Source organism: Megascapheus bottae, chromosome 32, assembly GCF_031878675.1.
Source record: "Megascapheus bottae isolate mThoBot1 chromosome 32, mThoBot2.hap1, whole genome shotgun sequence".
NCBI lineage: Eukaryota > Metazoa > Chordata > Mammalia > Rodentia > Geomyidae > Megascapheus > Megascapheus bottae.
This window is the reverse complement of record NC_143540.1, coordinates 9,163,534-9,176,962: the sequence shown is the minus strand read 5'-3', so window position 1 is coordinate 9,176,962 and position 13,429 is coordinate 9,163,534.

Below are 13,429 nucleotides of genomic sequence, written 5' to 3'. Positions count from 1 at the left end.
GCGCGGAGGGGCGTGGCCTGGGAGGGCGGGGCTGACTTGATGGACATGGGGGGAGGATAGGTGTGTGTGGAGAGGCACGGGGGGAGTTTGTCTATGGAGGGGCGGGGCTTGCTCGACAGACAGCCGGTTCCTCCAATAGGGCGGTGGAAGGCGGGGCCTTCAGTGCAGGTATGGGGGGTGGAGCTCATTACCTTGAAAAGTGGGGTGTCCCCGCTATCCTGGGGGGGGGGGGCAGGCATTGGAAACCTTTCTCCTCCCTGTGTCTCTAGAAGTGGAAATCTTTATGCATTGGTTTTAATTGCTATTATCAAGGTGATGATGTAGCGAGGGTACATAAGTCAGGTGCATGCCTTCATTACACGTGCGTGCGTCCATCCATCCACGCATGCAGGCATGCAGGCATACACAGTGCATGCCTAGTGGCAGAGTGCTTGCCTAGCTTGCACGAAGCCCTGGGGTCGATTCCTCGGTACCACATACGTAGAAAAAGAGCCAGAAGTGGTGCTGAGGCTCAAGTGGTAGAGCTCTAGCCTTGAGAAAGTCCAAGGACAGTGCTCAGGCCCTGAGCTCAAGCCCAGGACTGGCCAAAAAAAAAAAAAGGAAGAAAGAAAAAGAAAAAAAATACATGCATTCATGCATGCACACATGTACACAATGCATATATACATGCACACACATGCATACACCATGCAAGCTTATGTGCATGCATGCAAACATGCATGCATATATATACACCCCAAAACTTGGATCGGGGGGGTCACCCATGCTCCCAAGCCTCATCCTTGGTTGTTCCCTCTCCCATTCCCTGCTTGTTAGACTCCTGAACCCCAAATTTCCAGGAGGCTTATCCTCCGAGACACTTTCTCCAGGAAGGCCCCCCCCTCTGCAAATCTCCATCCGAAATCTGTTGGCACAGACCAGAACGTGCCAACTTCTGTTCCCAGTCTGCCCAGCCCTCCTACTACCCCACTCCGGGGTCCTCAGGCCTCCAGCGCCCTCACGTGGGCACAGAGGGTTTGAGGGGATCTGACTGCAAGCTGACTCCCGTCCTCATTTACTTTGGCTGCTTTACAATCTGGGGAAACTGAGGTTTCTCCCCCCCACCGCCTCCCCCTCCCTCCCCATATCCCCCTCCCTCACTTCCCCCCCAGCTCACCGTTCTGGCTTGGCGAGGTGAGTGACTGTGGGGAGGAGAGGAGATGGAGAGGGTTGGGGTACCCCCTGCCCCGATGGCAGAGCAGGCCTTGTGTCTGTGTGTATGTATGTATGTATGTGTGGGACGTATCTAATGCTGCACCCCCAAATTCCAGGCACAGGTACCTTGGAGTTCCCTGGAGGGGGGAATGGGGGGGACATCTCTCTAGCTCGTTCTTGTTGGGGTGAGCTCTCCAGGGGGGTCAGAGAAAAGCCCAGTGAAGGGGTGAACCGTACGCTGATCTGGGTCTGAAGGTTCTCACTTCTTCCCCTTTCTCATCCCTCCCTCCCTCCCTTCTTCCTTCCTTCCCTCCCTCCTTTTTCCCTTCCCTCCCTCCCTCCCTCCCTCCTTCTTCCTACTGCTGATTTAGTATCTGCTCCACAACTGATGCTGGAAACTGAGTCACACCCCAAATACTCAGGAGACTGAGATCAGGTCAGCCTAGTTGGGGAATGTCTGTGAGGCTCCTTTATCTCCCCCTGAATCACCAAAAAGCAGGAGTGGTGCTGTGGCTCAAGTGGTAGAGCACCAGCCTTGAGCAAAACAAGCTCAGGGACAGCGCCCAGGCCCTGAGTTCAAGTTCCAGGACTGACAACACACACACACACACACACACACACATTCAAATCTGAGGTGACCCCTGCACAATCTGATGATAGCCCCCCCTTATTTATACCCATTCAAGTGATGTGAGGTTTCAGGCATGAGGCTTGATCCCACACTCCGTTCCTGGCTCTGCCTCCACCATTTTTATTTTATTTTGCCAGTCCTGGGCTTGAGCTCAGGGCCTGAGCACTGTCCTTGGACTTTCTCAAGGTTAGAGCTCTACCACTGGAGCCTCAGCACCACTTCTGGCTTTTTGCTATGTATGTGGTACCAAGGAATTGAACCTGGGTCTTTGTGCATGTTAGGCAAGCACTTTAACCACTAGGCCAAACTCCCAGCCCACCATTTTAATTTTCCTTTCTTGTTTAATTTTTGGTCAGTCCAGGGGCTTGAACTCAGGGCCTGGCACCACTTCTGGTTTTGTTGTTGAGGAATTGAACCCAGGGTTTCATGCATGGCAAGCACTCTACCACTAGGCCAAGCTCCTGGCTCCTTCCTTCTTCTCCTTTCTCTTCCTCCTCCTCCCCCTCCTCCCCCTCCCCCTCCTCCTCCCCCTCCTCCTCCTCCTCCTCCTCCCTCTGACCCACACCAGGACTCTTAGGCGGGCCAGGTGACCCGGACACTGACAGGCCAGGCTGGAGCTGTCTGCCTGGGCTGGCAAGCCAGGGTTCTCTGGAGAGAGGGCAGTGATCCACCCGTGCTTTCTCTCTCCCCACCCAGGGCGGCCTGGCCTACCTGAGAAAGGCTTCCAGGCCAGGTGCCAAAAGAAGGAAACTGGCTGGACCAGCCCACACCTCTATTGACACAGGTCTGGGTAAAAATAGCCTGGATCCTGTCCTCCCAGCCCTGCCTCCCAGTCTTTCGCTGGCTTCTCTCTTCTTCCTCCAGGACTGGGGAGAATGCCCATAGCCAGCCACGATGCATCCTTGACTCACGGAGCAAAACTAAACCAACTCACAAAGCCAATACAGCAGCAAGGATGGGGAAGGAGGAAGACGGGGGTGGGAGGGTCTTTCTGCCCTCACCCTGGTTCAGGGGGGTCTCACTTTCTGGGGGCTTGCAGCAGGGCTGGGTGGTGCTTGCCTTTAACCCCAGCTTGTGTTGGAGAGGTGGAAGGAGGAGAATCTGCCCTCAGAGACCTTCCCGAGGCCAAAAGCACGAGACCCTGTTGGACAAAAGGAAAAAAAATATATATATAAATCAATAAATCAATAAAAGGACCTGGGAGAGAGTTTGCTCAAGGTGGAGGTAGGGCTTGAGATGATAAATTCTATCCCCAGTGCTTGGGGCGGGGGGAAAGAGCAGAGACAGACAGACAGACAGACAGACATTGTATGTAGGTACCACTTTTTGTTGTTGTTGTTTCAGATCCACATCTGCATTTATCACGGGACATGTGGGTTGTGTTCATATCTTGGGCTCTTGTGAGTGTGGCAGTAGGTGTGTGTGTGTGTGTGTGTGGGTTTTGCTGGTGTCAGGAAGCCACCGAAAGCCCCTGGATTCTGCCTGTAGCTCGACTACCAGGGCTTCAGAGGAACTGCCAGGGGCTGGGGTGGTTGTGTTTGGCTGCTCCAGAGGAAATTATTACAACCGTTAATTATATTTCCTCTCTCCCCCCACCCCAACCCCACCATCTCTTGTTTAAACCACCATTTCTTTTCTTTAAAATTTTCTTTTCCTGGCCCTTTGTCTAAAGGGAAATTGGTTTTTCTTGGCGCTCCTGAGTCGGTTGCCTATGTGTGGTTCTGGGTTAAAAGCATAAGGAAGGACCCAGGCTAGAAAATCTAGAAGAAGAAGAAGAAGAAGAAGAAGAAGAAGGAGGAGGAGGAGGAGGAGGAGGAGGAGGATAAGGAGGAGGAGGAAGAGGAGGAGGAGGAGGAGGAGGATAAGGAAGAGGAGGAGGAGGAGGAGGAGGAGGAGGAGGAGGAGGAGGAGGAGGAGAAGGAATTACGGTGGATTGGTCCTTAAGTTCAGAAGTCTTTAGAAGGCCTTCATCATCTGAGCTTGTTTTTCCTTTTTTTTCCCTCCCCCCTGCACCCCCTCCTTGTGGTATTGTGCAAGTAAAGGTATTTTCGTTTCAGCAAGAACATTCTTTGGAGAAATAACACGTATGTTTGATCTTTATAAATTGTCGTTTTTTTCCCCCCTTCCACTTATCTGATCCATCTTAACTGGATGTAACTTGCAACAAGAATGCATTCTAGATAACGACATGCGATAAAGGGAATCTTACACAAACTCTTTTTACATTCACCGTAACTAACTTGCAAAAGGAATTTTTTTTTTTTTTGGCCAGGCCTGGGGCTTGAACTCAAGGACTAGACACTGTCCTTGGGCTTTCTCAAGGCTAGAGCACTCTACCACTTGAACCAGAGCACCACTGCCAGCTTTTCCTGTGTATGTGGTACTGAGGATTCGAACCCAGGGCTTCATGCATGCTAGGCAAGCACAGATACTATGGCGACTTTTTTAGATTTCATCTTAGAATAACATTAGAAAAACATTCAGAAGTGGCACCATATATGGCTCAAAGTGGTAGAGCACGAGTTCTGAGCTGAAGAGCTCAGGGACAGCACCCAGGCCCAGCGTTCAAGCCCCAGGACTGACATAATAAAATAGAAAATAAAGAAAGAGAGACGTCTGTATCCATCAATCTCAGATCTTGCTTTTTCTTTTAGATCCAAATTCCATTTCTAACATCCTGAAGGTTGAGCCTTGATCCAGTATCCTGATGAATGGCCACTGGTTCCGTGTAAATTCTAGGCCTCGGTGACACTTCTAATGATCTTGCCGTGTGTGTGTGTGTGTGTGTGTGTGTGTGTGTGCACGCGCGCGTGCATGCTGCTACTAGTACCTCATTTTTTCACTCAAAGTTGGTGCTCAGCCTCTTGAATCACAACTCCACTGTGGCTTTGGGCTGGCCTCGAACTTCGATCCTCTGGATCTCAGCCTCCAGAGCAGCTAGGATGATGGGAAGGAGCGTGGATAGGATTGTACTGGCTGCTGGCTTTTGCATGGAACCCCTCAGAGGGCGTGCTGTGTCTTCCCATCAAGCTCATGGCTAATGGCGGGCACGCAGTGGCTCTTGGGACACTGGGTGACCAAAGCTGACCTGAGACAGAGTTAGGAGCCTCAGAGGCCACCGCCTGCCCTGCCTGCGCTAGCTAGAGGCAAAAGTCTAGATTCTTCTGCGGATTAGATGAATCTTTTATTTCCCAACTTGCTTATATGTGTCTCCCCAAATGGAATCTGTTCCCTCCCCCCGAATCAAATGAACCCCAGACTCAGCCAGATCTCCATAGAAGCATAATCACACTTGGCATGTCAGCCACTCAGGAAGCTGAGATCTGGAGGGTCAGGGTTCAAAGCCAGCCGGGGGCAACCAAAAAAAAAAACCCCACAAAACAATAAACAGACTTTCTAATGGCAATGTACTAGCAAAAGACAGGAAGTAAAGGTGTGGCTACGTGGTAGAGCCACAGCCTTGAATGAAGCAAAGCTAAGGGACAGAGAGACCTAGACCCTAAGTTCAAGCCCTAGGGCTGGCATTAAGGTAGGGCGGGGGAGGCAGCAAATAAAGTGAATTATGATATCTAGGCTGTGATTTCAACCTCCAGTATTGGCATGAATTAAAAACAGAAACAGCAAAGACAGATAGGATGTTGGTGGAGATATATATATATATATATATATATATTTTTTTTTTCCATCCTGGGGCTTGAATTCGAGGCCTGGGTGCTATTCTTAAGCCTCTTTGTGCTACAAGGCTAGTGCTTTACAATTTGAATCACAGCACCAGTTCTGGCTTTTTTGGTGTTGTTTACTGGAGATCAGAGTCTCGTGGACTTTCCTGCCCTGGGTTGTCTTTGAACCACCATCCTCAGATCTCAACCTCCTGAGTAGCTGGGATGACAGATGTGTGCCATGCAGCCACGTTGCCACCAGAGGGCAGTGTGACAACACTCTGAGGACCCTTAGGAATTAAAACAAAACCCACTGTTGGGGAAGTTTTGTGGGGAGGTTCTCCTGGGAGGCTGTGTGAGGAGGGGTCACCAGGTGGGAGAAGGGGGAGGAGATATTTCTAAGGCCTAGTCTGTGCCTTGGCTTCCCACCTCATCAGTTCTTTCTTTTTCATGTTTCAACCCTGTTATTATAAGCTAGACTCTGGTGGCTCACGCCTGTCATCCTAGCTACTCAGACAGCTGAGATCTAGAGAATCATGGTTCAAAGCCAGCCTGGGCAGGAAAGTCTCTTAGACTCTGTTCACCAATAAACAACTCTGGGGGAAAAAAAAAGCCAGAAGTGGTTCCATGGTTCAAGTGGTAGAGTGTTAGCCTTGTGCACAGAGAGGCTCAGAGAAAGCACCCAGGCCCTGAGTTCAAGTCCCAGGACCAGAAAAGAAAATGTTATTATAAAGCTGATGATATACAGAAGGATGACAGTTTCGTAAGTCAGGTAATAAGTACATTTCTTTTTGAACAGTGCCCCTCCCTTCCCCCACCGTCTCTCCCAGTTTTTCCCTTCCATCCCCACCCACAAGTTATATAGTTTATTTTCCATACTGTGAGGACCACCACTGCCTTTGTTTACCCTTTATCCCTCCATTTCTGTGCCTGGCTTTACCCTCCCAAAGACACATAAACAAATAGGACAAAAAGGAACACTAAAGGAAAACCACAACAAAGGTGTGTGTGTGTGTGTGTGTGTGTGTGTGTGTGTGTGTGTGTGTTCTGGTGGTCCTGAGGCTTGAACTCAGGGACTGGTTGAGTCCCTTAGATTTTATTTCTCTCTCTCTCAAGGTTAGCATTCTACTTGAGCCACAGCCCCACTTCCAACTTTTTGGTGCTCCACTGGAGATAAAAGAGTCTCAGAGACTTTCCTGTCCAAGCCGGCTTCGAACCTCGATCCTCCAGATCTCAGCCTCCTGAGTAGCTTGGATGAGAGGTGTGTGGCACCAGTGCCTGTCCAGAGTATGGGTACATTGTCATGTTTCAGCGTAGTCACCCAGGGGTTACATGAGATCCTCCATTTGTCTTTTCTTTAGTACACTTGCATCCTCTTTTCCCAGCTGTACTATTATGCTACAACGCCATGTTTGAAGTTGACTTCTTGAAATTCCAACCTCCAGCCCAAACGTTGCATGCCTTCTGTTATCCCTGCCGTGTCCCTGCTTCTTCTGGCACCGGAAGTGGGTGGGAGGGGTTCCCCAGATGTTAGAACTGAAGAAGTCTGGGTACCCAGGAGGAAATTCAGCCCACGTCTGGAAGCTCTTCCTCCCTTAGCAAGGCTCCTGTGAGTCCCCACAGGCCGTCCTCATGTCTGTCTCTACCTTGTGCCCTGGGTAAGGATGTCCAGCTGTCAGCTCACAGAAGGCCATATCTTCTTCCCTCAGTACCTGCCAGGAAACTCAGTCTCCCACTCTCAGCTGAGTCCCACTAGTGATAGTGGGGTAGGGAGGCGGGGAGGGGGGGAGAAGCCTGTCTGTCATTGCTTCTGTTGCAACCGTGGATATCAAATATGTCAGCTCTGAGCCAGGAGCCAACATGCCCATCTGCTAGGGGGACTGAGATGGAAAGAGGCAGGAAGTTTGCAGAGATTTCTGCAAACCAAAGCTGAGCAACCGGCTCAATCTAGCTTCTCAGGAGGCTGAGATTCAGAAGACTGCAATTTAAAGCCAGCCTGGGCAGGAATGTCTATGAGACTCTTATCTCCAAGGAACCACCAGAAAACCGGAAGTGGTGCCATATATGTGTGTGTGTGTGTGTGTATAGTAAAGTGGTAGAGTACTAGCCTTGAGCACAAAATGTCCAGGGACAGTGCCTAGGCCCAGAACCAACACACACACACACACACACACACACACACACACACACACACACTCCACATCTTTCCCACATGCTCAGTCATCGGATGTCTGTGAACCAGGCTAAATCTTAAGTATGTCCGAAATTGTGACCAACAGAAGCAGCAGATTCCATGCAGTGTTGGATGATAAATGTACAAAGCCACAGGAGTCAGACTTTTTATAAATAATTCTAGCACCCCATCAGTGATTTGCCACCAGCCAGAGACAGGCAAGGAGTTTCTTTTTCTTATTTTTTTTTTGTGCCAGTCCTGAGCTTGAGCTCAGGGCCTGAGCACTGTCCTTGGACTTTCTCAAAGCTAGAGCTCTACCACTTGAGCCTCAGCACCACTTCCAGCTTTTTTCTATATATGTGGTACCAAGGAATCGAACCCGGGTCTTCATGCATGCTAGGCAAGCACTTTAACCACTAGGCAAAACTCCCGGCCCCCAGGCAAGGAGTTTCTACCAATGGAGAAACTTCCTGTCTCATTGCTCAGCCCTCATCTGTCTCTCTCCTTCCTTCCATCCTTCCATCCTTCCTTCCTTCCTTCCTTCCTTCCTTCCTTCCTTCCTTCCTTCCTTCCTTCCGTGCCCAAAGTGGTCCTGGTGTCAATTCTTGTGTGTCCACCAGGGGGCAGACAGCGCTCATTGGTCCAGTGAGAAAGAGAAGACTTTTCCAGTTTTCCACCTTGTAAGATAAAACCGGGGATCTGGTGGCTGACACCTTGTCATCGTAGCTTGGGTGGTAATGTTCCTGAGACTCTAATCTTTAATAAACTACTCAGGGTCTTTAGTGCCCAGGCTGGCTTTGAACCTCGATCCTCAAATCTCAGCTTCCTGAGCAGCTAGGATGACAGGCGTGAGCCACCAAGCCCAGCAGACATGGTGTGATGTCTTCTATACATCCCAAACCCAACGATATCTCCAACAGCACAGAGCAGAAAAACCACTCGGCCTTGGTACCTAGGAGAGACTGCCAATTCCCGTGTTACAGTGTATGAGCAAAGAAATGGTTGTGATTTGGTTTCTATGCAATGTTGCAATGAGACCTTCTGGTAAATAGCAAAAGAGGCCAAGTTTGCATTCTTAGTTCAGTGTTGGTGCTTGTCGTTCATGGATTAAAACAGGAGAAGCCCAGAGGCAAGAGGTACTGTTTTCAGGTTTCATCAGAAAGGGGTAACTGGAGAATAAGGGTCACCAGAAACCCCAGATTCCTCAGGCAACCAGGATACCATAGCTGCCTCCCCCCCCCCCAAAAAAAACCCTAAAGTGCTCATCCGTTGCTGATTGAAAAGCTGTCGTCGCATCTAGTGAGTTTTGTCATTGTAGAAATCTGGCAAGCATGGTGACCCTTGACAAATGACGAGTAAACCCGATTTTTTTTTTTTTTTTTTTTTTTGCCAGTCCTGGGCTTGAGCTCAGGGCCTGAGCACTGTCCTTGGACTTTCTCAAGGCTAGAGCTCTACCACTTGAGCCTCAGCACCACTTCTGGCTTTTTTCTATGTATGTGGTACCGAGGAATTGAACCCGGGTCTTCATGCATGCTAGGCAAGCACTTTAACCACTAGGCCAAACTCCCGGCCCCTAAACCCTATTTTTAATCTGTCTCCTTGTCGCTTTCGTTGGAAATAAAAAGGGGCTTTGGTGACAAAGATGCCTTTGATTGCAGTTCAAAGCCAGCCTGGGCAGAGAAAAAACAACAACCACCTTCGAACACTCCATCTCCCAACCAACCAGCAAAAAGCCAGGCCGGAAGCATGGCTCAAGAGACAAATATTCCAAGTGGCCTTCTGCCTCAAAATGGTATGTTCAGGGTCAGGGACAGTGTCTAGGCCGTGAGTTCAAGCCCCAGAACCAACACCACACACACACACACACACACACACACACACACACACCCCACATCTTTCCCTATGCATGCTCAGTCATCGACGTCTGTGAACCAGGCTCCAGGCAGAATCTTGAGTATGTCTGAAATTATGATTGACAGCGGGGTCCAGCTGGGCTCCTGTATTTCTGTGCAGTGTTTTATGATAAATGTACAAAGCCACAGGAGCCAGAATTTTATTAAAAATCTGCCATCAGCCAGCGGCAGGCAATGAGTTTCTACCAAACAGAGAAACTTCCTGTCTCATTGCTCTCCTTCCTTCCTTCCCTCCCTCCTTCCTTCCTTCCTTCCTTCCTTCCTTCCTTCCTTCCTTCCTTTCATCCTTCCTTCCTTCCTTCCTTCCCTCTACCTCTTGAGTTCACATCAGTCATCCTAGCTGCTCAGGAGGCTGAGATGTGAGGCTCACAGTTGAAGGCCCACTCGGGCTATAAAACCCATGAGATTCTCATCTCCGATCAACTACCAAAAAGTCCAGAAGTCGAGCTGTGCCTCAAGTGATACAGCATCAGACTTGAGTAGGAAAGCTCAGGGACAGGGCCCAGGTCCTGAGTTCAAGTCCCAGGACAGGCATACAAAAAAAATAAAATAAAATAACATGTTTAAAGGAGCTGTATTTGCTTTTGGTTTTGTTTCTGTGTTTTAAATTGATGCCAAATAGTGGGGCTTGACGTGAGGGCCCAGTCATCATAATGTAAATCCTCCCTCCAGTATTCCTGGCTAATAAATATCCACCAAAAATGACGCCATTTCTTCTGGAAATGGCAGATTCCTCTCCCCTCCTTTATTTTTTATTTGTTTATGCATTTCTTTTTTTTTTGCCAGTCCTGGGCTTGGGCTCAGGGCCTGAGCACTGTCCCTGGATTTCTCAAGGCTAGAACTCTACCACTTGAGCCACAGCACCATTCTGGCTTTTTGCTACGTATGTGGTACCGAGGAATCGAACCTGGTCTTTGTGCATGCTAGGCAAGCACTTTAACCACTAGGCCACACTCTCGGCCTAGATGGGCCATTGTGTCACGGGCCTTGTTACTGGATCTCCAGATGGGCCATTCTGTTACAAGCCTTGTGATTGGATCTCAGTGTAGTCTGTACCGGGCCTTGTCCTGGATCTCTAGATGGTCTGTTCTGTAACACTGGAGCTCTAGATTGGGAGTCAGCTCTGCAAGGGAGGCTTTTAACCAGCTGGGTTTCAACACGACTTACAGCTAATCCAGATGGGTTTGCCATTTTAAGAACCGCTCTTCTGAGCGTCCACCAAGTGTGGAACGAAAGCCTCTTCTGGTCATTTTTTTTTTCATCTTTTGCTTTGTCAACAGAGGACAACTGGGGAACTAGCTGCCTACTTGCCTGGACATAGAGAACTTGTATTTTGGGGTCCCCTTTGGGGATCATTTCCTTGTAAATAATTCCAACACTTCAATTCAGGCTGCCATCTTCCTGCCAATCCCAAGCGTAGGGATTGTTGCCCAACAAGCAAACTGTGGACACCAGCTAATATTATAGTCTTCTGGCGGATATAGTAGCGGATAAGTAAACACTAGGGTCATCTTACTTCCTGGACATTTACAACCATCGCATGCATTTGAAGTTTAAATACACAGAGGTCTCTCGCCTTTGCCTTTTAGGTTGGCCAGGAGATGAGCTTATCGGTTAGCGGTTGTTATAAAAATCACCATCCTCTCATTTCCCCTCCAACCTGAACTTTGGAGTGTAAATGAATCTCACAATCAGTCCAGCATTTTGCTTCCTGCTTCCTGTAACCATCCATTGTCCCGGGCTTAGAGTTCAATGTAGCCAGCAATTGGCAGGGATCTGGGGGGGGGGGGAAGGGGGGAGAAAAATAAAATACAGATACAGATTCATGCCGGGGGCCAGTTGCTCATGTACGTCTGTCATCCCAGCTACTCAGGAGGCTGAGATCTGGAGGGTCGTGGTTCAAAGCCAGCCTGGGTAGGGAGAAGTGTGAGACTCTGCTCAGAAAACTGGACATGGCACTGGGGCTGGAAGTGGTAGAGGGCTAACCTGGAGCAAGAGAAGCTCAGGGATGGTGCCCTAGGCCCCGAGTTCAAGTCCCAGGACTGGCAAAAATGAAATAAAAATAAAGATGATGGGAATGAATGCTGTAGCATCCGTTCAAAGGATGGCAGCCCTTTCCCCACCCTCCTGGTGGCTTTCTGCGCCCCTGACAATGCATTGTGGGTCACCGTGGAGGCTTTGTCCCCGAGAAAGGCAACAAGACTGGGGTTCGTCAAAGCACCTGCACGCCTCCCATGGCCTCATAGAAGGCTGTGAAGAAGAACAACTTAAATAAAGATAATTATCTATACATCTGCTGTTATTATCATTACCGAAATTGCAGCTAAAGCGACACAGAGCTCCCGGGACAGCTGCCCTTCCTCACCGGGGACGTGTAAAGAAGCTCAGGGAAGAGGCGGGCCGGGTATTTTTAAGTCCAGGCAAGCAACACCCCCGGCTAAGAATGCTCAGCTCTGAAAATAAACCCTGTGACAGCTTGGCGTCCCCCTGCCCGGCTTCCGGGCAGCTGGGGAAGGCTGGCTGGGGGTGGGGGAGGGCCTGGGGGGGCAGGGCGAGGAGGGGGGCCAGGCCGGCCTCACTACACCCCCCCCCAAAGACCAGGACACCAGGGAGCAGGACCTGGGTCTCAGCCTGTTCCTGTCCCTCGGGAGCCACGGCCCACCCGCAAGCCACGCCCAGCCCAACAGAAGCCACGCCCAGTCCCAGACGCCGAGCCCATCCGCAAGCCACGCCCACACCAGAAGCCACGCCCACCCTGTTTGCGTCGCTCTCCTCTTCCCTTTGAGCCACGCCCACTTCGTGTCGGCCACGCCCACTGCTCTTAAGTCCCACCCTCCCACTTGAGCCTTGCCAATCCCACGCGAGCCACGCCCATCGAGCGGAGTCCCTCCAGCTCGACCACGCCCCCTCCCACCCGAGCCCTGCTCCTTGGTGTGTCACCCACCACCTCTAGGCCTTGCCTCCCCCGCATCTCTGAATCCCGGGGTGCGGGGCCCCCCGAGGCCTTACGCAGACTTGTGGGTTTTCTAAATGAGTGCAGCAGTGAGAGAACATGACGCCTAGACAGCAAACCAGCTAACTAGTCATCCACCCATCCATCCGTTCACCCAGCCACCCAACTATCCATCCACCTACCTACTTATCCACCCACCCATCCATCCTCCTACCCACTTATCTATCTACCCATCCATCCATCCATTCACCCAGCCACCCACCCACCCATCCCTCCCATCCATCCGTGCATCCACCCACCCACCCAGCCACCCATCCATCCATCTATCCACCTACCCACTCACTCATCCAACCACCTACCTACTCATCCACCCACTCACTCATCCACCCACCCACCCACCCATCCACCCACCCACTCATCCACCCACCCACCCATCCACCCACCCACTCATCCACCCATCCATCCATCCACCCACCCACCCATCCATCCATTCACCCAGCCACCCAGCCACCCACCCATCCATCCACCCATCCACCCACCCATCCATCCATCCACCCATCCACCCACCTACTCATCCACCCACCTACCCACCCACTCATCCACCCACCTACCCATTTATCCACTTACCCACCCACCCATCCACCCATCCATTCACCCAGCCACCCAACTATCCACCCATCCACCTACCCACTCATTCACCAACCCTTCTATCCATCAACCCTTCCCTCCATCCAGCCATCCGTCCATCTCTCCACCTACCCAACTATCCATTCATCCATCCACCCACCCATCCATCCACCCACCCTTCCACCCACCCATCCATCCACTGGTCCATCCATCCCTTCATTCGTCCAGAATGTCCTGACTCCCAGAAAGGTGATGTCATAGAGAAGATTCTAGAAGAGG